The sequence below is a fragment of the Larus michahellis genome, chromosome 1 (genome assembly GCF_964199755.1).
Source record: "Larus michahellis chromosome 1, bLarMic1.1, whole genome shotgun sequence".
NCBI lineage: Eukaryota > Metazoa > Chordata > Aves > Charadriiformes > Laridae > Larus > Larus michahellis.
This window is the reverse complement of record NC_133896.1, coordinates 205311581-205337432: the sequence shown is the minus strand read 5'-3', so window position 1 is coordinate 205337432 and position 25852 is coordinate 205311581. Positions and strand designations below refer to the sequence as shown.

The 25852-nt window shown below is 38.8% G+C and overlaps 1 protein-coding gene across 1 annotated transcript in view; it reads right to left on the bottom strand.

The window, feature by feature from the left end:
- GUCY1A2 (guanylate cyclase 1 soluble subunit alpha 2) overlaps window positions 1–25852 on the bottom strand; it is a 167700-nt gene that overhangs the window by 25460 nt on the left and 116388 nt on the right. The window lies entirely within an intron of this gene.

Genomic DNA, 25852 nt, shown 5'->3' with positions numbered 1-25852 from the left:
CCATATGGACACAGTAAATACAACATAAAAATCAATGGGCCAGGTTTTGCAAGTATGCCTGTTCATAAGTTGGAAAGGTGGAGAGACTGGTTCCTTTAGCACCTCTCAATCTAACAAATAATATATCCAATCAATTATAGACAAATACTGGAAACAAGTCAATATATGCCCTTTTTTTAAATACAGTACATCAAGGAATAACCTCATGGAAAAATAAAAGGCTGAGAACATCCCAAGCTGTGCATAAGGAATGCATAGTGTTCCAAGTTATAAAAGCTAAAAAATAGTTTGCTTCCTTGTGAAGAAACTTAGCGCACTGCCATCATCATAGAGATCTGAATACTAAATATCCAACATGACCACTCTTTCTCATGCATAGCTAAAGGACAAATTAGCTTGCAATGTACAGAAAGTGTCCGTATGACAGCTGGGGTGTATAGATACTTTATACCATATACATTCCAATGTTAGAACAGCTCACAGTATTAGACCAACCTTACACATCTCACTCATCTCTAAAACAATAATGATGCTGTATTCCTTTGCTTGTTCATCAGTTCTTTTTTAAGAACTTAAATTTCTGAAGACTTAACACAAGACAATATAAAAGCTAGATGATGACAATGACTTTTGTACAATTTACCCTCCTCTTAAACCTGGAGCAAGACTCTAACAGTCCACCACAATTACCTGGCAGGTACTGATTAGCCTAACAGGCAATGGCAATTGCATACAAAGAGAAAAGAGGCTCTGTGATTGTATAAATCCTACAAACAAGAGTCTAAGACTTCACCTTGGCTATAATTGGGAAGGTGTTTATTAACACCTCTTATTGGCCATTGTATTTCACCATCATGGAGCTTCAGATTTATGCAGGGAAAGTGAATTTCCTCCTCAGTGAAATCAAAACACATACTCGCATATACTGTTTTTTTGGAAGTCTTTCAGACAGGCAAATCCACTGAGTTGAGAAAAACTACTTCAAACAACACAGGAAATGAGCATGAAGAGAAAGGGTGCTGTTTTGCACTGAACTAAGGATTTTAACAAAGCATTCACAGAATCTCATGATTCATGTATAGCAAGCACTTTAGCAAGTCGATCAAACTTTCTTTGACACCACAAAACAAGTACAACAACATCAGAACTCAGAGAATATTCAGTACAGTTCTGTTACTTTCACTGAAAATCCAGGTTAAAAAAGAAATTTGTAAATAAAATGGTTAATGAAATCAATGAAAAATAACTCTGTAACTCATGTAAAATGTAACATTCTCTATTCCTAGATTTCAGCTGCAAATCTACAAGCAATGTCTGATGATTATTGCATGTCAGATGTGCTATGAATGGAAATGAGATACTATTTTGCTGTTTCAACTGCTTCCGATAAAATTGTTAAATGCACTGCAATTTTAAGAAGGATATTTAGGAAATTTGAATGTTCCACTGTTTTCATGACTAGAAAAATTTCAACCTTATTTTCAAAACAATTAGCAAATGAAGACCTGATGATGTCAAGAATATGAAAAAATCCAAACAGATGTAGAAAATCCATCAGATTAATCTCAGATGAAGGTGAATCACTTAGGGAAGGAAAGACTTCAATGTTCGCTCTAACAACTTTCCTTCACTTAATTCAGTGATCTCTCCCTCCGTGTCCCATGCTCATCCCCCCTCAGAGACACACTGATAAACAACAAAGCATGGGAACACATACAATCTGTTTTTAGCTTGTGCAGTCTGTAAAAAATCTCAATGATAATACACATATTATAATAATTCCTCTTATATGTATTATGCATTTTGCAAATACAAAAATTCAAACATGTTAATATGCCTAGTTGAGATGACCTTCTCCCATCTTCACAAGCTTTTATCAACTAATTTATTTTTCTATAATCCACAAAAATAGACACACACAAATAAAAGCACAAATATGCTTTTATTTGTGTGAGGGAGAAAGACCAAAAAAGAGACAAAGAGACTTTAAGCCTCAATTATCCTTGCATGTTCTTTTGAAAATCACTAGACAAATTAAACACTAATTTAGTTTTGGATGCAGTAACAGATGATAGCATGCCATATCTATAACTTCATTGTTTGTCACTGCTGCCCAGCCAACCTTTAATGCCGCTAATTGGGTGAATTTGGCAGCTGAAGGACACAGATGCCCAGCCCTAGATTTTGCTTATCCAGCATTATCATTACTTGCTTCTTTCCTGCTGTTGCTCTTGTCTGACTGTGCTTTATTTGGAACTTTTCCAGTCAACTTCTTCACTCAAAGCCATATCTCGTGGTTCAAACCTTGCAGTTGAGAGCTCCTTTACCTTTTAGTCCATTCTTTACTCCTTTCCTCCCAAATGTATGCAAGATGTGTTTTCATGGAGAGTCCCTTTATTCTCTGGTACTCTATGTTTTCATGCCCTTCATATATCTCATATATGTAACTGGTGTAATTGAAAAACAGGAGTAAAAGATAAAAATTCTTCTCCCACAAAGAGCAACCAACTCTACTTAAATTGCCAACCAAAAATAAAACACATTTGTCTTTAAAAATTAATTCAACTTTTATCAGATGGTATATAATCAAGCCAATGTAAGAAATGCAGAAAGCAGCAGCAACCATTCGAATCACCTGAAATAAAGGGTCATCCCCACAGTAGGAAAATAGAGGAAAAAAATATGAGTGGAAAATGATCTTTATATTAATGGGTTTGTTAAAATGAACATTAAAATTTCTGACATTAATATGGACTTTTTTGTAAGATAGTACTTATTTAGCAGATCATCTGCAGAGAGTATGCAACCAAGACAAGCAAACAAATTAGCTACCAACCTCACTAATAAAATAATAGTTCTTTTAAAATCAATAAGCAACATAAATGACACTGGAAAGCTAAATATAGCTATGATTATCTACAGAAGAAAAAAAAAAATTATTCTTGATATTGTTGCTTCAAAGTCTATCTTTTAGCTTTAATAAATTAAAGGAAAACAGTTGGAGGGAAAGAAATCATTAGACATTTCAGTGACTCTGGCTGTGGTTTTGTGAAGATTAAATCATGTCAATTTAATCATTTTTATTTGTATTTAACTTGAGTTGAAATTAAGTGGATAAATGAAATAAGGTACATGAAATACGCCTGAACTTCATCTTTCTTTTTCTTGTGCCTAGTAAATAAAAATAAATTATGCTGAATTTTATTTACTGTGTTCGTTAACGATCTGCAATAAATAACACATAGTTGAAGTTAACTAATCACACAAACTGAATGCATCTAGAAATATACTCCAAACTAAGAATACATAATTCAAGGGAGAAAATTGGAAAATTCTGTGTAAGGTCTTCTGAGTGAAGACCAAAATGAACTTGAGTTAATATTCAATCTGGTCACATAAACAAAATAATATGTGGCTATGAACATCATATGACACTTTACATAGCTCCTTCCTACAGAATTCCAGTTCAACCACACCAAGAATATTAAGTTAAAGCCTAGGTACTGTCAACAGGAGTGATTTCTGAAAAGATCAACAATCTGTTCAGATCCTTGAAAGGATTTGTTTAAGGAGGAAAACTAAAAAACCTGTAAATATTCACAGCTTGGCTAAGTATTACTCAATAGGGAGAACATGATAATCATCTACAAATATCTACAAGGTGTTAATGTCAAAGAGGGAGAAATGGCAGATGGGGACACAAATAGAAATAATAAAATGGAATTAAAGACATACATGAATAACCAGCTTCCTTAGGCCTAAATAGGGTATATTAATGGCAGCAACAGACTCCTGAGACAAGTGTTCCAACCTATATCATATAGGTCTTTCTTTAAGTCACCAGTAAAACACTTGAAAAGACATTGTAAGGATGTTGATAGGAAGATGGACAGGATGCATTAATATATGTATGTCTTTTTTAAATCTAACACCTTACTGAATTTAAAGACAATTAATTAGAAAGCAGTGATACATTTCAGGGTTTCAAATGACTGCCAAAAAGTGTGTCTTCCAGTCTTCCTTAATAGCAGATGGGGTACGAGGAAATTTTTTTAAAATAATTATGAATCCACTTAAAAACCACAAAATTTTGAACTACCATTTTAAAGTGAGTGTAACTCGTTTCACATTCTCTTTAGAATTTCACTTAAACTTAGTCCAAAACCTTGGGTCGAACTAGGGTTTAGCATTTTGAAAAGACATCTAAAAGAACTTTGAGAATTTGCTTTATCTCCTTGAACAAATCTATGTAGAATTAAGTTAGTACTCTGCACCTAGTAAAAGCAACACTCAAAAGTAATTGAAAACAGTCACTGAGCTACCGAGTTTTGTCCAATGTTAGAACACCTATTTCTATGGTAAAAGCAAGTGTGAGAATAAGAAAAGGAACACATTCCTTTTGAGGAAAGAAATTTATTATTTTTGGCAGAATCCAGGTTGGAAAATATTAACTAAGAAATAATAATTTAAGTATTTTGGAAAGCAGATGAGACCAGGATCCCAAACTCGGAAGCTTCACCAGAACCAGCACTCATAAGATTTGTACCTTCTCAGGTCCTCGCTGGGCAAAAAGGATGGCTCCAGAGAGACTAGGAAACATCTGAGATGGGTCTAAGAATCTTGTAGCACAGCAGGGAGACTTGAGGCCTAAAACTTCCTCATATGAACAAGGGACTCCAGATCTAATAGGTGAACTGGGGATGATCAAAGGGTGTGCAATCCTGGAAACCATGTGGTCTCTACTGGTCATCAAGCAAGCTGTCATTAAGATCTCAAAACCTACATATCTGTAAAATATCTTTAGTGTCATGGAATCAAAAGCCTTTTTTGGCAGAAAACTTCTGATCAGATCAGATTAATCTAGTTACTAGAGATGAAAATGAAGAGTACAGAAACTATACTGAGCCAATTTTACTTACAATATACTTAACTTTTTTTTTTTTTAACGATAACAACACTATGATCTATGTCTAACATACTTTGCAGTATTAAGTACACCCTGCATAGTAAATCAGTGCAACCTTGACAGGGAGAAAAAGTAATATGATTTTTTAGACAGTCATCCTTTAGGAATGTGACTGTCAGTTCTGTTAATACACTGCAACCATACATTGAAGTAGTCATGTTATTTTGGTATTGGTCTGTTCCTCACCACAGATGATCACAGTTAAGCTTCACATGGACAACTATCAAAATAAATCCTTTCACAGTAAATACTTTGGCAGTTTTACATTCAGGCTTCATGAGATGAGAGAAACGGTCACCTCACTAAAGGGCAGCAACTTCCAAAGTAAAATGAGGCCACGTCCTACGTTTTGGTTCAAAGAAGCAGTGCAGTTTTGAAGCATGTGCCCCAGTTGTCCCTACCTACTCTACATTTCTTCACTTTACAAAGTGGTTTTGGTCTACATGTCAGAGGAAATTTAAGCAGTAGCTGTGGTCAAGATGTACAACAAAGTCAAGACAGGCTCTTACGGGCATATCAGGATCCAAATCAACATTTGGTCTTTCAAATCACATATGGTGGAGGCCTTCAGCCTGTGGAAAAAAATCAGCCCAAGTGAAAACCTGAAAATGCATTGAGTGTAGATGTAAGGGCCTCAGCACAAACTCCATCATTCCAGTGATCCTTTTCTGTTGCACTGATCTCCCTCATGAGCAGGCACACCTATTGTATCATCAGTGACAGGGGCAAGAGGGCAAAACATAACATTAGCCAGACAAACCTGTGATCATAGATGATCTCCAGAGGTCCCTTCCAACCCTATGATTCTATGATTCTATGATTTACAAATTTGCTTTCTAAAATTCTAACCAGCAACTGACATTTTATAACAATAAATTAATTACTAAGTAAAAATGTTATGGCTGTATTAGAAATGCTCAGGACTGAAATGTAAAATTAAAACAATGGCATCTTTAATTAGAGTAGTAAGGCTCATAAAATTAAGAGATTCACTTATATAAAAATGTTGTAGATGAACCTTGAATAAAATTAGTCAAAACACATTTAAGATTTCTCATTGCAAGACTGTTTAATCCCAGAAGCTTCCCACATTAAGGGTTTGGCTTCATACATTTCAAAGCTGTAGCACGTTAAATTCCAATTACTTCATAAAAGGTAGGCAGTGTGCCTACAAAAGATACTTGCAACAATAGACTGCATTATGGTGTGTCTCAAAGCTCATTATAAAGCAGCTACTACAGTGGACTGCGTGATAACTCACCACAATTTTTCTTCATTTAGTCTTACTTAGAAATTGATCTTGGTTTGTAAGCAAATTCAGAGAATCCTAATGCACTTCTAATAATCCCCATGGGAAAGACGAATAATGTTCAGACTAAGTCTTCCACAGATACCATTCCCCATTGTAGAAATGTGGGAAGAGTAATGAAAACTCCTTTCCTTTTCTCTGAAGTCAATTAACTATTTTCTATAAAAATAAACAGGGTCTTTCTTCACATCAGTAACCATCGAAATTCATGTGGCTGAAATTAATATGCGAATTTGAGCAAAGGGAAGCAAATCTCCTTTAAAGTGTGCATTTTAAAGGAGAGGTGGGGGTGTGGCTCTGTACATTAGGGAATGTTTTGATTGTATAGAGCTAGATTCCAGTGATGATAAAGTCGAGTGTTTATGGGTAAGGTTGAAGGGGAAGGGAAATAAGGGAGATGTTGTGCTGGGAGTATGCTATAGACCACCTGGCCAGGATGAGGAGACAGATGAAGTATTCTATAAGCGGCTGGCTGAAGTCTCACAATCGCCAGCCCTTGTTCTGGTTGGGGACTTCAACCTGCCAGGTATCTGCTGGAAATATAACACAGCAGAGAGCAGGCAGGCTAGGAGGTTCCTCGAGTGCATGGAAGATAACTTCCTGACACAACTGGTAGGGGAGCCTACCAGGGGAGGTGCCTTGCTAGACCTACTGTTCACAAACAGAGAAGGACTAGTGGGAGATTTGGTGGTCGGAGGTCGTCTTGGGTTTAGTGATCATGAAATGGTCAAGTTTTCAATTCGTAGCGATGTAAAGAGGGGGGTTAGCAAAACCTCCACCTTGGACTTCCAGAGGGCGGACTTTGGCTTGTTCAGGACACTGGTTGAGGGAGTCCCTTGGGAGACAGTCCTGAAGAGCAAAGGGGTCCAGGAAGGCTGGATGCTCTTCAGGAAGGAAATCTTCAAGGCCCAGGAGCAGGCTGTCCACAAGTGTCGCAAGTCTAAAGGGCAGGGAAAATGGCCAGTCTGGATGAATAAGGAACTTTGCATGGGACTTAGGAATAAAAGGAGGGTTTACCACCTTTGGAAGAAGAGACAGGCCACTCAGGAGGAGTACAGAGATCTCGTTAGGTTATACAGAGAGAAAATTAGGAAGGTAAAAGCCCAGCTGGAGCTCAACTTGGCCACTAACATTAAGGACAACAAAAGAAGTTTTTACAAATACATCAACAAAAAGAGAGCCAGGGAGAATCTCCATCCCTTACTGGATGCTGGAGGGAAAGTTGCAACCAAGGATGAGGAGAAGGCTGAGATACTGAATGCCTTCTTTGCCTCCGTCTTCAATAGTCAGACCAGCTGTCCCCAGGGTGCTCAGCCTCCTGAGCTGGAAGATAAGGATGGAGAGCAGAACAACCCACCCATAATCCAGGAGGAAGTAGTCAATGATCTGCTTCTGCACCTAGACGCACATAAGTCTATGGGGCCAGATGGGATTCACCCGAGAGTACTCAGAGAGCCGGCGGTAGAGCTCACCAAGCCTCTCTCCATCATTTATCAACAATCCTGGTCAACAGGGCAGGTGCCAGATGACTGGAGGGTGGCTAATGTGACGCCCATCTACAAGAAGGGTCGGAAGGAGGATCCGGGGAACTACAGGCCTGTCAGCCTGACCTCGGTACCAGGAAAGATCATGGAGAGGATCATCTTGAGTGAGCTCTCACGGCAAGTGCAGGGCAGCCAAGGGATCTGGGCCAGCCAGCATGGGTTTAGGAAAGGGAGGTCCTGCCTAACCAACATCGTCTCTTTCTATGACCACGTGACCCACCTTCTGGATGCGAGGAAGGCTGTGAATGTTGTCTATCTGGACTTTGGTAAAGCCTTTGACTCCACCCCCCACAGCATTCTCCTGGAGAAGGTGGCGAATCATGGCATAGACAAGTGTACCCTTGGCTGGGTTAAAAACTGGCTGGATGGTCGTGCCCAGAGAGTTGTGATTAATGGGGTGAAATCCTCTTGGCGGCCGGTCACCAGTGGTGTCCCTCAGGGCTCAGTTTTGGGGCCAGTTTTGTTTAATATCTTTATCGATGATCTGGATGAGGGGATTGAGTGCACCCTCAGTAAGTTTGCAGATGACACCGAACTAGGTGGGAGTGTTGATCTGCTTGAGGGTAGGAAGGCTCTACAGAGGGACCTGGACACGCTGGATCAATGGGCCAAGGCCAACTGTATGAGGTTTAATAAGGCCAAGTGCTGGGTCCTGCATTTTGGTCACAACAACCCCAAGCAACGCTACAGGCTTGGGGAAGAGTGGCTGGAAAGCTGCCCGGCTGAAAAGGACCTGGGGGTGCTGGTGGACGGCCAGCTTAACATGAGGCAGCAGTGTGCCCAGGTGGCCAAGAAGGCCAACAGCATTCTGGCTTGTATCAGGAATAGCGTGGCCAGCAGGAGCAGGGAAGTGATCGTGCCTCTGTACTCGGCACTGGTGAGGCCTCACCTCGAGTACTGTGTCCAGTTCTGGGCCCCTCTGTACAAGAGGGACATTGAAGTGCTGGAGCGTGTCCAGAGGAGAGCTACCAGGCTGGTGAGGGGTCTGGAGACCAAGTCATGTGAGGAGAGGCTGAGGGAGCTGGGCATGTTTAGCTTGGAGAAGAGGAGGCTGAGGGGAGACCTCATTGCCCTCTACAACTACCTGAAAGGAGGTTGGAGAGAGGTGGGTGTTGGCCTCTTCTCCCAGGTGAATAATGACAGGACCAGAGGAAATGGTCTGACGTTGAGGCAGGGGAGGTTTAGATTAGATATTAGGAAGAATTACTTTACTGAAAGAGTGGTCAGGCACTGGAACGGCCTGCCCAGGGAGGTGGTTGAGTCACCATCCCAAGAGGTATTTAAGAAACATCTAGATTTGGCACTTCAGGGCATGCTCTAGTGGCAGAGATTGTAGGTTGTTTGTTTGTGGTGGTTTGTGTTGTTTGTTTGGGGTTTTTTGTGGTTTTTTTTCTTTTGGTGTGTGTATGGTTGGACTCGATGATCTCAAAGGTCCTTTCCAACCATGAAGATTCTATGATTCTATGATTTCATTAATGTCTGTCTATATCATAGAACAGTGTACTTCAAAAAGTATGCAAATTTTTTAAAAATTATGCTTATGTGTGAAGATCCTGTTAACAAGGAAGTACACATCCATATTAATCATGAGGAAATGTTGCCGAGCAAAACCAAGTTCTTTGTATCTCTATTTTTTGCCAAACCAAGAAAGGCTATTTTTCTATTTGAAATATCTTCAAAGCCATTACCTGTACTGTAAGTTTCAGTGAGACATACAGACTCCAAGGTATGTTAAGATGACCTTGTTCAGATCTGATCCAATATAGCCACAGAAGCACAGTACGGCCATTGGATCAGCCCAAGGAGCTACGAGGACTACTGTCCTGACTCAAACCATGGCAGTTCTCAAGACCTATGAAAAATTATCAGAACATGACAAGTGCAGAGTGACACCTTTCCAACTTTCCTTGCTTCCAACCATTTGTCACTCTGGGTCTTCTGAGGTGAAAGGTATATCAGCTTCTGCTGAGCCCCATGTCCTGCGATGCCCTCACTAGACTGTTATGGCTGCATATTTGCCTCTCCCTTAATCACCAGCATATTTCTGGTCTTCTTTCTTTCATAGATTTTTCAAAGCTATGCAGTGGGTGGGTTCCTTAAATGTTCATTGGACCGAAGAGAGGTTTTTTGTTGTAACCCTCAGGCACTAATTAATGACAGCTTACTTGACTACAGCTCCTTTTTCCTTAGTCTGCCGTCCTGGCTGTAACACCAAGGTGATGATAAAATTCTCCATCGACTCAGCAGCAAGAGTCCCTGCTCTGCTCTACATATTGTTGACTTCATTTAAACAAACTAATTCATTAGAAATTTGGCATACAATAGATTTAAATATTTTTAATAGGAATAGAACCAGTTCTGCTTATTGTGGAAACATCTGGAAACCCTCGTGAAAAGTTATTTCTAGAAGTAACAGTTTTGATAATGCATCATTTCCGTGGAGGTGACAAGTGGTGCTTCTGACGTCACCTCAGCCCAGTCCATAGTGTTTAAAAAAGAAGGTACCATCAAATCACATGATGTGGCTAACTGCGCTTCCACGCTGTTAGCCCTGTGCTGACGCCGACATCTGACAGCACGCTGCAGCACATCTCCTGGATTACACACAGAACAGTGTTTGAACCTCTTTAACGAACTCTCACTGACTCAAAGGATGCCTGAAAAAGTATTTGGGTAAAAGGCAAGGTAGGACAGCAGAGGGCAATGCAAACTGGTGAGCAGGCAGTATGCTGTGCGATGGTTAGAATGCCTGGCTTTAAGGAGAACAGCTATCAGGAAGGGAAGAGGGGTTGTAGTGGTTAAGACCATGATACAAGATAAAACACAGGCCTCTTTCAGGGCATTCGTGGGAAGGATGACAATGTCTGTTTATTCATATTAATCCATGAACATTTTAAATGCTGTAACTACCAAATCCAACAACCAATATGCCTGGGCATAATCACATGGAGTAAATGAGAATCTTGCTTATAGAAAATGCCTTAAAAGTAAAATTCCAATACAAGACAAAACAAAGGAATGGGAGAGGAGGAATGTGGAGAGTGGACCAGTGGAAGTTAAGTTTTGACAGGCTAAGCCCATAGTGAGAAATGCCAGCACAGACAAAGATGCATATCTGGTTTTCATGCACCAGTAAGAATTCCACATATGTCACAGCAAACATGGGAAAACTATAATTCCTGTAACAGCACTGGGCTATAAAGGTATCACCTTCTGTTAGTCCAAAGTAATGAGAGAACACATGAGTCACGTTCTCATTTTGGAACCTTGTCCCACTAAATTGGCAATATCCTCAGGAAGCAGTTGCATCAAGACGTGAGGGCATTATTCATAACATTGTCATTACTGTGCAAGACAGATGAGGAGATGGACTTAGAAATGTTTGCAAACAGAATGAATTAAAATGAATGCTTTATCTAGATGGCAAAATAAGCTATATTCGTGTCTTCATAACCCCTACGTCTTGCTGAGGAAATCACAAATCCAGTTAAAGATTTGCTCTTTGCTGGTGTTCTTGGAAAGTAAGCAGCAGAAAAACTGGTATCACAGACCTCTCTCAGAAATTTCCACAAATTTCAGTGCTTTCTACAGCCTGTAAACCTGCTTTTTGGTTCTTATGCACACGGATTTGCTGTTCAGAGGTGTACAATCGCCTCTACCAAGTTTTTCCTATTGGCTTTTTTCTCCTTTTCCCTTTTTGGGGAGGAAGAGGGGAGGGTACAAAGAAGAATTTTTAGGAAACTGTCAGGATTCCATATTGCATTCCTGTCTTCTGAAGACCAAACTAAAAGTAGTCATCTGTTGCAATTCAGTCATAGCTCCAAATAGAGGCATCTACAAAGTAACTTCAGGGGGTTCAGATGTCCACTAAACATAGACAAAGTTCTAAACATGCATTTATTTCTCTCTTTCTACTTTCTTGAAAAAAACTTTTGATTCTTCTTGCAAAAGAAGCTTAGATTTCATTTTAATATCAGTGTTATGTGGGCTGTGCCATGATGATAGGGATAGCAACAAAAACATTCAATTTTGTATAAAGTGCAGTTTTTAAGCATCTTTGCTGTGAAACAAAACTGATGTCCTTCAAAATATGAAATGAGAAAACCATAACAGGCTCAAGAACAGCCATTATGCTATTTTGGGCTTAATGGTACTCACTCACCTGGAGTGTGGGACATTCACCTTTGCCTAACGTACACCATGGAGACAGCTTGGTTTTCTACACTCCACTTAACAACTGGCTGCTCTTAATGCTTTTATCTTCCCAGAAATGCCATCCTAACCCAAAGAACTTTTTGTTCTATTAAAAGATCATTAAAAGTAATGTACTTCACAAGAATTCTTGGTTTAAAAGAATCTGTGTTTTCATATGCGCAAAACGTACCATCAAAAACAAAGAAAAAAAGAAATCTCAGATGGCTTTACTTACAGAACTGTCAAAAACAGAAAAAGGATAATGTACCCAACTCACACTTCTAAGTCAAGGTAAGTTGAGCCATGGTTAGCCTCACTGAAAACGATATCGGAAAATCTGCACTGTCTTATATTTGCAGTTTGTAGAGTGTGTCTCTGTAAGTTCGTGTAAACATAACTGGAGAGACAGTTCTACTTCAAGAATAACCTTTCTCTGTTCTGCAAAAGATACATTTGCAAACAATCATTTTGATTCTGAATGGCTGTTCATTTCTTTCTAGTCATGAACTATCAGACCAAAAAACTTACTCACTGCATTTACTGGGGAACAGATCTTTGCAAAATTAACCTCATCTCCTGTAAACAATAGTCTTCGTGTGTGAACAAGAGCAGGCTTTATTATTTAGCTATTTGCCATTCATTCTCATGCACTAAAAGCTTTCCCTCTGTCCAGGGAGCAAGAATGTCACATAATTTAGGTAACCAACACACACAATGCAACAAATGGCAAAAATAAAGGAAGAGCTCATGAAAAACAAAAAGGCTAAAAATTCTTTGGCAAACACTCCAAAATAATGAAAGCTCTGAGAACAGAAGAAGGATGTTATAGTCTCCTCAATATGTTTATAATTAGCAATTTCACAAGCTCCCTATGAGTCTGTTGGGGGAGGATATGGCAGTGTATAAGCAACCATAAAATAATGTAGGGTCACCAGACTGAAATAGATACCATGACCTCAGTGGTAGCAGAAAGAATTTTTGCACTCTCTTTTGTTGTTTTTGTTATCTGAGCTATCCTAGCTATTAAATGTGCCATTCCTTCAGAAAAAAAAGAAGTTGACATTTAGCTGCAGAGGTCTGTGACTAGGAACAGGCAATAAATTAGATGGGACTGTAAGAACAACTGTACTGGATCAGAACAAATGACCATCTAGTGTGGCCCTGAAAGCAGACATAACACTTGAAGACAGAGCCCAGTATGCAAGGGATGGTACCCTGCAGACAAATGGGGTTAAATGAAGGACTCACTGAAGCCTGTGAAAACTTTGTTCTAATTACGGTAGAGGAAAGGTTTTAGACAGTGCCAAACAGAATGCAATCATGCTTTGTTCTCACCAAAAGTTTCAGAAAAGGGAGACTGTAAATTTGAATATCAGATAGCTTCCTAAGAGATGTGAGGTTTTGTGGTAAACACATACAGAAATAAAAAACCTAAGTTTAAATTCCAGATCACCTTCTTTTAATTTCTACCTTTGAGAAAGTTCTTATTCACAGATAGCCCAGTGAAACAGAAACTGATATTCTGGAGTTAGAAATAATGGAACTGTCTTCATCCCACTACAAAGTTTCGGGGCTTACAATATCTTGTCCAGGTTAAAATTAATATGTGATGAAATTAAATTAATTAGTGTTTGAGAGTTTATATAGGAAAAGGGAAAGACTCAGTCATTAATTTGGGAAACATTTTCATGTTGTTTTGGTGCACACAAGCTAAGAATTTAAAGTGACATCCTTACAAAATATCCATCAGTGTATTTACAGAAACTATATGGATTTCTTAACATTCCACAGGCTTTAAAGTTGAAATTGTGATTATCGCAAAAGCAAGGTTAAAGAAAATAAATCCCAACCTGAACTCACATTCTCTTGAACACTTAGGTTATTTGTTCCTCTTTCAAAAAAGTAGCTCCACTAACACACTTCAAATGTATTTATAATTATCATTTAATCATGAAACACTTGAACTATTGAAAAATGGCAAAATTAAACAGTCAATGATCTCTCTTGCTTTTAGTCATAACAATAGTCTGTAAGGCTACAAATCGCTCATGTGCATGCAGATCAGCCACACATGGGTTTGCTAAATCTGGCCCTTCATTAAAATATATGTGTGTGTATACACACACATGCGCATGTCTATATATAGAATATTTATATATATTTAAGGAATGATTTCAGTTTGTTCTGATGATTCAGAGATTTTGTTATTATTGCTTGAACCTAAACATAATTGTGTGTGGGATGTGAATTGGCTATTAACTAAATTTCTAAGGTGAATAGCTGTTAGTATTCACTTCAGTAAGTCCAGATAGAGACAGTTCTCTAGAGAGTCAAAAATTTAGAGAGAACTTCAAACCAAGACAAAAATCAGGTCTTCCTTTGGGATAATTATCCCTTGGGCCCTTCCAAGTTCTGCCAGGTAAGAGATATCCTAGTACATCCTAATCCACTTTTGTTTATACCACTTTCCCCTTTCTTTTTATTAACCTAATCAAATAGGTCAAAAGCTAAGAAGAAGCTGAAGAGCCCTTTAATTAACTGAACATTCTTACATTATTTGTGCCTTGTTTTTCTTTTTTTTTTCATTCAAAACTAATGTCTTTGCCTCTCCTCTCTTTTTAAAATATTAAAGCAAAACCAAAACCCAAATATGAGATATACCAAAATACAGAGATTGTTTTGTTTTTTTAAAAAAAGTTAAAGATATTCAATATGAAGTTTCTGAAGATGATTATTTACAATGAATGACTTTTACCCTAGTTAAAATTAAGGAAGATATTTGAACAGAAGAGGCTGTCACAAGTTCCTCTGAAGTACTGGCATTTTTTCCAAAATATTCTATGTCTCATATGAAAGGAAGCTGAAATACCATTAAACATTTAGTTTATGGATTTATTTATGACAGGAAATACATTCTTCCTTAGGGAACTAAACTATTCTGAAACAGTTGAATAATGTTGCTGAACTTGTCAGCTTCAAACAGAAGGGCAAGTATCCATCCCCCATCTGAACTGTTCACTCAAATACAGCACAGCGTAATGACTCACTGTTTAGCACAGAATAATGACAACAGTTATGTGATAGAGTTTTTTAACTAGTGCATAAAACTGCAGAGTGACTTTTCTTCTCAGAATTGTTCATGCTGGAGGGAATAGGGCAGGAAAAGTGGAGAATTGCCATTGACAAATACACTGTCTTCTTAATCTTTTAAAGGAGATGCTGGCAGCTGCTTCTAAAAATCCCATAACTGTGGATGCCAGAGTATGAAGTCAGATCTGCATAAAGGTTAACATATCTACAGGATTACCCAGTGGGGCTGAGAAAGACACTGTTCTCCAGGAGACAACCCACAGGCAGCTCTTTTGGGACTCTGTGCAAGACTCTGCTTGCAGTCCAGGGTCAGAAAAGACAAGGGCTACTGAGGTGTTCTTCCTTGCAACAACAGAAAAGTTTTGTGTCAGGGGGCTCTTTCCTGCAGACAACATAATCCTCCTGGCGAAATTATATTAAAGGGGCAAGATAACTAATAGGTCATGGAGAGGAGAGCTATGCCCTTTAAATGTGTAACAGAAGGTATGCAGTATAAAAAAGTGCATGCAGCTCAGTTCAATTTTTTTCTTTTTTAGTTGCAGGGCACCTTATCCCAAACTATTCATGCAGTAGGATACAAAGCAGAAGGGAGAAGGAGGAGATGGAATGAGGCCCTTTCTTCAATCTTTTTCTCCAGTCTGCACCAGGGTGAAAGAAGAGGGAGCTATGCTAGCACCGTCACCTGGCACATGAAGGCCCCGGTTGCATTATCCAGGAGGATGTATTGCTTCTGCACACCGGAGGGTTCCTGGAGGCATAACACCATCTCTTGCTTGTAGTGGAGGATTAGATCAAAGGAAGAGGCAGATTTGTCCTATTCACTGCTAAAAACTGCAATTTATGGCACATTATTGCCCCAGATCAAGTAAAACATTTGGATCAGGGGACTTCACTCTTTGGACCCTTGGAAGAGAGACAGAAAATGAAGGGACACCAGTGATGTAATGGTGGTTCTGAAACAAAAATATTGCCCAGTGTAGAAAAAACAATGTACATAATTGAGATGACAACAGTAAATAAATATCACTAGCACTGGCCAGAAGAGACTTCCTTCATTTTAAAGCCAGCAGAGCAAAAAGCAGGAGCAGACAGCTCGGTCACTGAAAGGAGAGGCAGATGCTGTAGCAAAGCAGCACAGGGCAGCAGCTGCCTGACAGCATCTCAACATCTGGAAACACAGACACTCAAGTAGCAACCACCTCTACAGCTGTAAAGGGCAAGGCATTTTCCCCTCTTCGTCCCACTCAGAGGCCTCTGGGACCACCTGTGCCTATTAACTCAGTGAGGTGGCAATTCAAGCCCAGCAGCATTTTCTGTTCGTGCTTATGGGCTCAGACTTCATAAAAGCCAATAAAGAACTATTTTTATGCAAAATGTGTGTATGTTTCTGAGTGTATTACTGCTTATCTTCTGTGAGTGCTTGTAGGTTTGTGTATTGTCTCATATCACTACTTTTATTTAGTTTTTGTGTAATGTTTTCTATCTCTTCTCCACCTCAGGACATAAGAAAAACAGTTTTGTAGTTGATAGTGGAAACCCGACTTTTAATTTTTGTATGACAGGAAGACACACTGCGGGAAGAAGAGAACAGATATTTAGGACTTAGGAGAAATAAAAGTTCAGCACACAGCTACCCTGGATTCCCAAGCCCAACCCTATAAATATTCACGGATAATTTTAAATCATATGGGGTTTTGTCTTTTTTATATAAATATAAAACATCACTAACATGGCAATTTTGACTTGCTAAGGATTTTTGTCCATTTATCCCTTTGTGAAAATGTAACAATGTCAACCTCCTGTACACCGCAGATTTAATTATTTATTCACCTGGTGAGTTGTGTTGCTGCTGTTCTTGTTATGATTGCTTTCTTTTTGTCTGTATAGAGAGTCAATGACAGTAATAACAATTGAAAATTTCAGTTTCAGATGGAAGTTCTCCACTGCCTGAAACAGTCAAAACAAGAAGGTGAAGTTTTGGTAGCTGCACAAAGTGCCCCAACCCAACGCCAGAGGCAAAACAGTATCATAGGATATTTTCCATCCTAGACAACCATGAATGCAGGGTTTTTTTCATAAAGGACACAACTTCAACACTTTAATCTGTTTAAAGTCTTTTTTTTTTTTTTCCCAAGTGATTGATTGTCCTAATAACTAATCCATTTACTATTCTAGAGCTAGTTTTTATCTGATCAGAAATTCACCAAAATCTGGTAAATTTGCCTGATGAAAATGTGGCAAGACATTTCTACAGAAGTTTTTAGTTTTGATCATTCAGTGTTCTCAGCCAAAAAGTGTTTTCCATGGAAAATTCCCAACCAGCTCTACTACTAGCCAGACATCTGGAGTATTACTTGGAGGCGTTTGTGTCTGGAACGAGTGCTGAACCGTGAGAATCAGACCAGTGAGGGATGTCACACCGTGACCTTAAACCTAACCTCACAATCCAGCGGCACATCCTGTGGCCACAGATCCCCTGCAGGAATCTAAATCTTGAAACGCTCACTGGTTTTCCCTGTGCATGTGCTTTTATCACCTGGAGAAGGGAATGAAAGGATCTGCTCACTGTGAGGCAGGAGGACAAAGTTACGAGCTAGGTGCAGCCATCGTAGTAAGGTTTTGTCTGCCTTCAGGGACAGGACATATGACTGAATTACAGAATCATTTCTATACTCAGCTAATTCTAAATACTACAAGTCACAAAGAGTTGTGAACATGTAGAAGTCACTGTGAACCAATAAACAGTGGAAAAGTCCACAAGGTGCCCTGGGTACCTACCCTGGTTTCTACAAGTATGTTTTACCTTTGCCATGGAGACAAGTATAGACAGAAAGACGCTTGTGTTTCTTACTCGCAGGACAAGGATGTCAGAGAAAGCATGGCATGAGAGAAGAATGGCCAGGTCCAAAGACAAAACCCCTTCTCAGTGATCCTCACATTATTAATTAGCTCTCTGCTCGTCTTTCAGGCCTCTTCCTCTCAGCAGTCAGAAACAGAGTATCTTCATAGTCTTCTAATTAATTAACTCAAGTTGGGCTTACACTGGGTTGACAATCCTGGTATTACGCCTCTGTGCCCTGCAATTGCATGCACAGCAGGCTGACCCTTATCCTGTGCAGGATCAAGCCCTGGTAGCTTTGAAAGTTTATATTTATCATCTGCTGCAGACTTTAGCTAAGTGCCTGATTAAAACAAGAAATGCATGTCACCTGAAAGAATAACCAATTCTTTGGGAAACTTCTTCAGTAGAATAAATATGAATCTAATTTTCAGACTGGCTTCTTTCACAAAGCCGCTGTTGTGCATCTACTATTCATATTAAAACCCACTTACCCTTGTTATTGCAACACATATGCAGTAACACTGTCATACAGTGGGTGTAACATGTAACTGCATATGTCAAAGTCCCTTCAAAAGAACCAAAGTTCCAAATAATGACTGTGGTTTTGAATTTTTAAACCAATTGATAGAGATTATTATTAAAATCAGACTAAAGGAAGCACTTGAATGAAAATGCTCAGAGGGCTGAGGAAGGTCTGAATTTTCCCTTAGGGTAGCCTAACAAAACCTGCAAAAAATTTCCCAGATGTCTGGGGAGACATCCTGCGATACAGGTCAGCTCCTCTCATTTCACATTTCCAGAGGCACTGGGCCAAACTGAGGGATGGCATCACAAACTCTCCTCAAGTCCAGGGAACCATTGCCAGGGCTGACTTTGGCTCACCATCTCCCCCGCATGCTCTCAAGAAAAAGTACCAGGCTTCTCCCTGAGACATGCAGCCCTGAATGCTCCCCAAAGGAGTTGTGCTGCCCTAGTGTTGGTAAGCCTGTGAAACTAAGAACTCTTGTACTGGATCATCCATCATTTTTAGTAAAAAAGTCTCTTCGTGCAAGTGTTTCTTCTGTGGAACTGGTTTTGATTTTTCTAACACAAGGAAATTTCTGATTTGAAGTTATCCAACCTGAAATAGGATATTATATACCTTCCAGAGTCTGATGTAGACATTAAGTACACGGCAAAGTTGCTAGGAGACCACAGACGGAGCAAGGAGCATTGCAGTAACACAGCAGCTTTTCACACAGGGTTGATGAGAACGCCTGCATCAGCAGTCAGCCTTTCACAATTTATAACTAAACAGACAACATTTTACTGCTTACGTAAAGATGCACATTTAGTGAGGACCACTAAATTGTTATAAAACTAGCATGCCACAATCTAAATGAAAAGCAAGGCAAGAAACACTGACAAGGATTACACAGACAACACTTACTAAACTACTGTCCCTCATTGCATTCTTGGGAATGGCTGCTTCATTTAGAAACTAATAAAAAACATATATTCAAGCAAATGTTGGCACTTAAACTCTACTGGTGTTCTAGGCCCAAGTGCCATATTGGCATAATGCAAAGCAGAATACTTAATGAACCAGCAGAAGATGCTACGCACACTAAAATTCATTGCCCATTTCCATGTTATTTCAAAAACTGTGTCACTTGTGGACATGAGCCATTACAATCCACAATAAGGGTCTCTTCTGTACCCTTACTCATGAGGCAGAGTTCACACTCATTAAAATCTACTACTTGGCAAGCAGAGATTAGAGGTTTATCAAACTCAGGCTTTCATTGTTCCATCATAGAATCATAGAATGGTTTAGGTTGGAAGGGACCTTAAAGATCCTCATGACCACAGGTATTTAAATAGACAACGCAAACCAAATCTAATGCAGTTGCGTGGCTGTAAAGTCACACAGCTTAGACATGCTACAGAAATGGTTCTACTTGTAAAACATTATTTGCCACCTACACTGTATTTATGGGAAGTTGAAGTATGGAAAGTCTCGACAACATCTAAAACTCAAATGAAAAGGCTGTGAGTGAACAAAGATTTGAACCTGTGTTTCAGTCCAGATCCTCCCAGCGGGATTGCCCACCCTTCTGGGAGCTCATTAGCCTGTTCACCCTTGAGGTAGGACTTATCTGACAATACTCATTCAAATATTTCATTATAAAGTAGACACTGAAAGCATGTCAGATGAGTACAGCCTAAAACAGACTTACTCTCTTCTATTTAAAGAGGGAGCTACAGCAACAAGTTAGATGTAGCAGTTCACGCTGTCAGTGTTTGAAATTAGATGAGGTTAATGCCACTCTTCACATGAAATGGTCCCTCTGCCGTGCTGTTCTTCTTTCTCTAGCTGACAGATGAAGACAGGCTCTTGTGTTGATAGTACTAATACCAGACTACATTATTTGCGTGCACCTTATAAATCCAATAATAAAATAGGTTTGGCAATGCACTTTTGAAAGTTAGAAGCTGCAAGTGCATCAAGCACTCTATCTTGATAATAAAGAAACAACTGAGACAAGGACCAGGCTATGTGCCTCGCAAATACAAGGTCACATTGACCCCACCTGAGACTAAATTAATCAAAATGAAGCCAATTTCAGATAGGAATTTTTTGCACTGCTATATTCAGATCATTTCATGAACTCGTCATTAGCAGGTGAGCAAAAAGAAAGGAGAGGTTATGTATGTGCTTCAGTTTGTGATTACAGTATTTACAGGCCTAATTCTCATGTTATTGTAACGTAATCATTTGAAAGATACATGACATTTTTATGCTTTAGAGGAACATATTTTAAAACATGTTTTGAACTACTGTGGTAGGGCCCAATCTTTATGTTTTGGACAGGAACACCTGTATATAACAAACCTACATAACTGTAGTTAATTTCAGTGGCTTCATGTAAATCGTTTACTTTTCCTCTGTGTGTTCTCAGTTCTGTACCTCTTCACAACTGTATTAGGACCACCTTCATACACTATAAAAATAAGCAGATAATCTTAGAGAATAACGTCTTGGGAAATCTCATTAGTCAAAACTAGGCATCTTCTGCCAGAGCAGCCCTTCTTTTAACCATAAACTGAAAAGGAAGCCTTTCTGTTTCTTTGGGATATACACTGCACATTAATTAATTAGTCAAGATTTGAAGCATGATAAAAAGTGATGCCACCAATAATATCCTATGGGTTTTAACACATCAAATGAGATTTGCGTTGTGACCTTTACCTCTAAAGGTCAATGTTCTGGAGAATTCTTCTTACAGCATTATCTCTAGTTATTAAAATTAATGTACTTCCACTTTATCTAAAAAAAATGTAATAAAATATGAAGCATATCTTAAATTCAAGTAACTCTCACTTAAGCGTAGGAGGCAATTTTAAATCAATATCTTCAAATAACAGTCATAGGGCACTACAAAGAATTAGTTGTACCGAAATCAAACGAGTGCTTCTGGACTGAAAAGTATTTTGCCGAAAGGATCTAAGTGTATATCCAATTCTACATGCAAAAGTCCTTCTTTTGTACTAAGGCCTTAGCTCATGCAAAAGTAATGGGATTTTGCCTCAAATAGAACTGAGTTGAAAAAAAAATCATACAGGGATGTGAAGCCTTCTCCATCACCCACAGGAGAACCATCAGCCCATTTCCTGTCACAAATATTTCTTTCAAAAAGAGCAGACTGTGTTACAATGCTGATGATAGGATTTGTGGAGGCTGCTATAATATAGCTCTCTCTCTTTTTCTGCAAAACACCATTTTTTCATTACCCCACAAATCGCAGGCTATTTGCACTGGTATAAGGAGTGCAGGCTCAGGGTCTCCATTCTGCTCATGCATTTCTGCTGCCTCTGGCTCTACTGGAAGTGTCAAATGCCAGAGTACGTGTCAGCTGCACACCATGGTGCTCTCATCAGTGTGCTATGAGCTCTGACCCAGGGGGCTGGAGCATCATCTGGATATAAACCAGACCTGGTTCATACCCCTTGTCACCATCCTGAGGTCCACCACTGTTCAGTGGCCGCACCAACATTGCTCTAATGGGCAGACTTTTCATAAAACGCACATGGCTGTACAAACCAGGTGTTTTTGTGGTTGCTACAATGAGTACTTTTAAATGATAACTGTGTACCCAGCTAACAAACTTCATTTGATTGGCTGTTAATGCACTTTACAGGTGAAAATCTTATCCTAAATTCCCACTTATATGATATGGCATTCTTTCATTCATTCTTTCATTCACTTTTTTTTCCTAACTTCGTGCATCTCTCTCGGAGACTGTAAGTGTCATTCAATAAGATACCCACTGCTATCATGAGGATGAACTTTTCAAGCGCTACAAAAAGTAGATATTTGCATTCTGGTGAATTCAGTCCTGAGATGACAACAAAGTACATCCACCGAAGTAATTTAGAAAATAGATATATTCCATAAACCATAATCATAAAGTCAGCCATATCTAGTTGAATATTCATCAATTAAAAACCACTACATTTAATTGCTGTTATGTTTCTCTAGAGCCGAAATCTGTGCAATCAGGACAACCCAAACAGATTCATAATGACCCTGTCTGGAAAAAATGTCACCCCCTAAGTAATTAGGCTCTTAAATGTGTATCATATCAGCCACACCCCACAAACCTGGGGAATAACTTCTGAACTCGCAGTTTCCAGTGATGACCTCAGGGAGCTTAAACAAGAGATAGGCCTCTGGAAAACAAATCCCCTGCAAACACCAAGGAGACTTCAGCATCAAACACCAAGGAGACTTTAGCATGTTTGCTTCTTACTAGAAAACACAATCAGAACTGAGTAACTGTGCTGTAATTGTTAACCTACTAAGAGAAATCAAACTTCAAATAACTGTGTTGTGTCATGGATTATATAAAGTGGCTGAGAATAATTTCTTCCTATTTAATCAAGGCTTATCAGCCAGTTTTGGGAGAGGAGAAAGTAGAACAGTTGTTTACTCCCCAAATCAGAAGGTCCTTTATTTTTAGGAAATGTGTTTTGAAAGATTGTCTCGGACTTAGGGAAGTAATTGTCGTACTTTTTCAAAATAGCTACTACACTATCCTGAAGAATAAAGTCAGAAGTTAGTCACAGCAACTCATGAAAACTGTCAATTTATCAAAAAGTTGGGCATGAGGAAAACTGTCCTCCGATTTCAAGTTCTTTTCAAATATGCAAATACTGATGTAGATTTTTTAATACAAGAAGACAAAAGCTGCGTCAGCATTCTATATTCAACACACTTGGCAAGGACTCAGGAAACGTGACTTGTGCTTGGTAACAAGAATCACTGATAAGAATTAAGGTCAAAATATAGTCAAAATACTGCACTTGTTTTGCCATCAATATCAACAGGTCCAGCTCAGAGTAATCACATTACATACAATTTAATTCACTGTTTAGAAGTGAATTAATGTCTTATAGCCTTATGAATGTCTTATTTATTGTGTACTTTGTATCTAATGTTAATGAGTATTTAAATATTTAAATGGCAAAGATTAATTGTAAAATGTGTCACACAGTAAGTCCCCTATAATGGTTCTGAGCTGAATCCATAGTAACTGTTACACATACCTAGGGGTTGCTTAAACTTCAGGTAGATTATAGAACTATAGAATCCTGACTTGGAAGAGACCCATGAGGATCATCAGGTCCAACCCCTGACTCCACACAGGTCAACCTAATAGTTAAACCATATATCTAAGAGCGTAGTCCAAACACTTGAACGCTGACAGGCTTGGGGCCATGGCACTTCCCGGGGGAGCTTGTTCCAGGGCTTGACCACTTTTTCCTAATGTCCAATCTGAACTACCCCTGGCGCAGCTTTAAGACATCATTATGCACACGGAGCATTTCTTAGTGGGAATCTGTGGCACGATAGGCGCTTTCACGTTTTTTTAAGTGAGAAACTGGCAGCTAACAAAGATAGGGATCACTCTAGCCAATTCAACATCGGCTGTAAGGTAAAGTCATGCCAACTCAATTTAGAAATAATACATATGTTTTTAACTGTGACGATCATTGACATAACCACTAAGAAAAACTATGCGTCCTTTGCTATTTGTAGAAGGATTCATCTGACAGAGTGTAGAAGCTTACAGTGCTGACATCCACATTTAGGCTAGGTCCATAGGCTTCCCTTACAGACAACTGAGAAAGTACACATTTTTAGGGCGTGATTCATCTCATCCTAGAGTAGGCACCTAAACTAGGACAAATTAAAGTAGACTTCTCCAAAAGTCCTTATTTGAATAGTTTTACAGGGCAGATATCCGCGTGACAGGAATCCTAACCTTAATATGTTTAAAATCAAATCAAGATGCCTCTATGAAAGAAAGGCTTTTAAAAACATGATTTACCAGGTTAGGTAATAAGGTAACAACAACATACTGTGGCTTTTGTCACCCAGGAGGTGAGATTAGTTGGTAACACCATCTCCCTGCCCTGAAATCTATTACACCTGAAACTGAAGACAGGACAACTAACACCCACTGAGGAGCTTCTCAGTACCTCTGCTTTCAGTTTAATTATGATGAACTGACTTTTCACTTCTGAATTCTAAAGGAGGTTAATTAGCATTTTTTCAAAATATTTGGTTACTCCTAGCATTCGATTCTATGCAAGCATTCTTCCTGTGCATTGTCTTTATAGTCTTTCTGACACAGGTTTTCTTTTGCAGCTGCTGAAATCACGAGGAATTTTCTGGAAAATAATGACACTGGTAATGAAAACAGTCACAAACTGTGACTCTCAGAATAAAACATACACCTTCAAAATTTCCCCACGATTGCAGCAATCCCTCAAAAGAAAAGGAAAACATGGAGAGGATCTGGGAGACAGCTCTCCTGGCATGTGAAAGTGTAGCAAGAATGTATTAGTTGGATAGTTATTGTAAAAACAGACAAATCATCAATCAATCTAGAAAATCGATTTTAATAGGATTAAATTAATATCTATTTGAAATAGTCCGGTATCGATACTGAAAATGCTATTTCTTCTGATATCTTCAGACAACATTTGTCTTTTCATGTTGATTCTGTGATCCATGAATTATTTTTTAAAAAAAATGATTCTTGAAGATCCATAGTCCAAGACATTTCTTCAGAAAGTTGCTCTTTAGAATATGTGGACATTTTTCAATAGTCAAATAAAAATTTTATTTTGACATTTAAAAAAATCCATCATCAGCATCAATATCCAAAAATAAAAATATTTCATTCATAACTCAATGTATTTTCATTTGAATATTGTGTTGCCATATTTCATGGAATTTCCAGTTTGGTTGCCTTGCATCCACACTCTCCTTTCTGGGCAGAACAATTCATTCAGATTAAATCTCTCTTGATTCACCATACACAAAGAGTTCAAGGAATATAGTTCTAGATATGACCTAACTAATAGATAGAGAAGAGTTGGAACTCAGAAGTATACAATTTTACTGCTCAAGGAGCATCACAGCAACATCCCTGAACACATTTTTAAAAGTTTTAACTCCTTTCTGTCAAGTTTTTAACCTTCAAAACAGGTGTTTCCATTAAAAAAAAAAAAAGAAAAAAGAAGTATTTCAGATGCAACCCTCATTTTCTTAACAGACATGAGGAATTGAAATTTACAAAATACATTTCAACCACGATGTAACTCATGCCATGGGAATTCTGTCCGGCCTTCTCATCCAGCTACATATGGCTTTTGTTATAGGCTTTCAACAGTATTGAATAATTGTTCTACATAATCCCCCCAATTTCTTTGAAAACAAAAGCTTTGTATTATGGGAAGAACAATTTAACCAGAAACAGGAGTGAGTACACATAATGAAAACAATGTGTAATCTAACCCTTGAAAAAGCAAGGCACGTATATATCTCCATGGTTTTTCTTCCCCACTGAATGTCC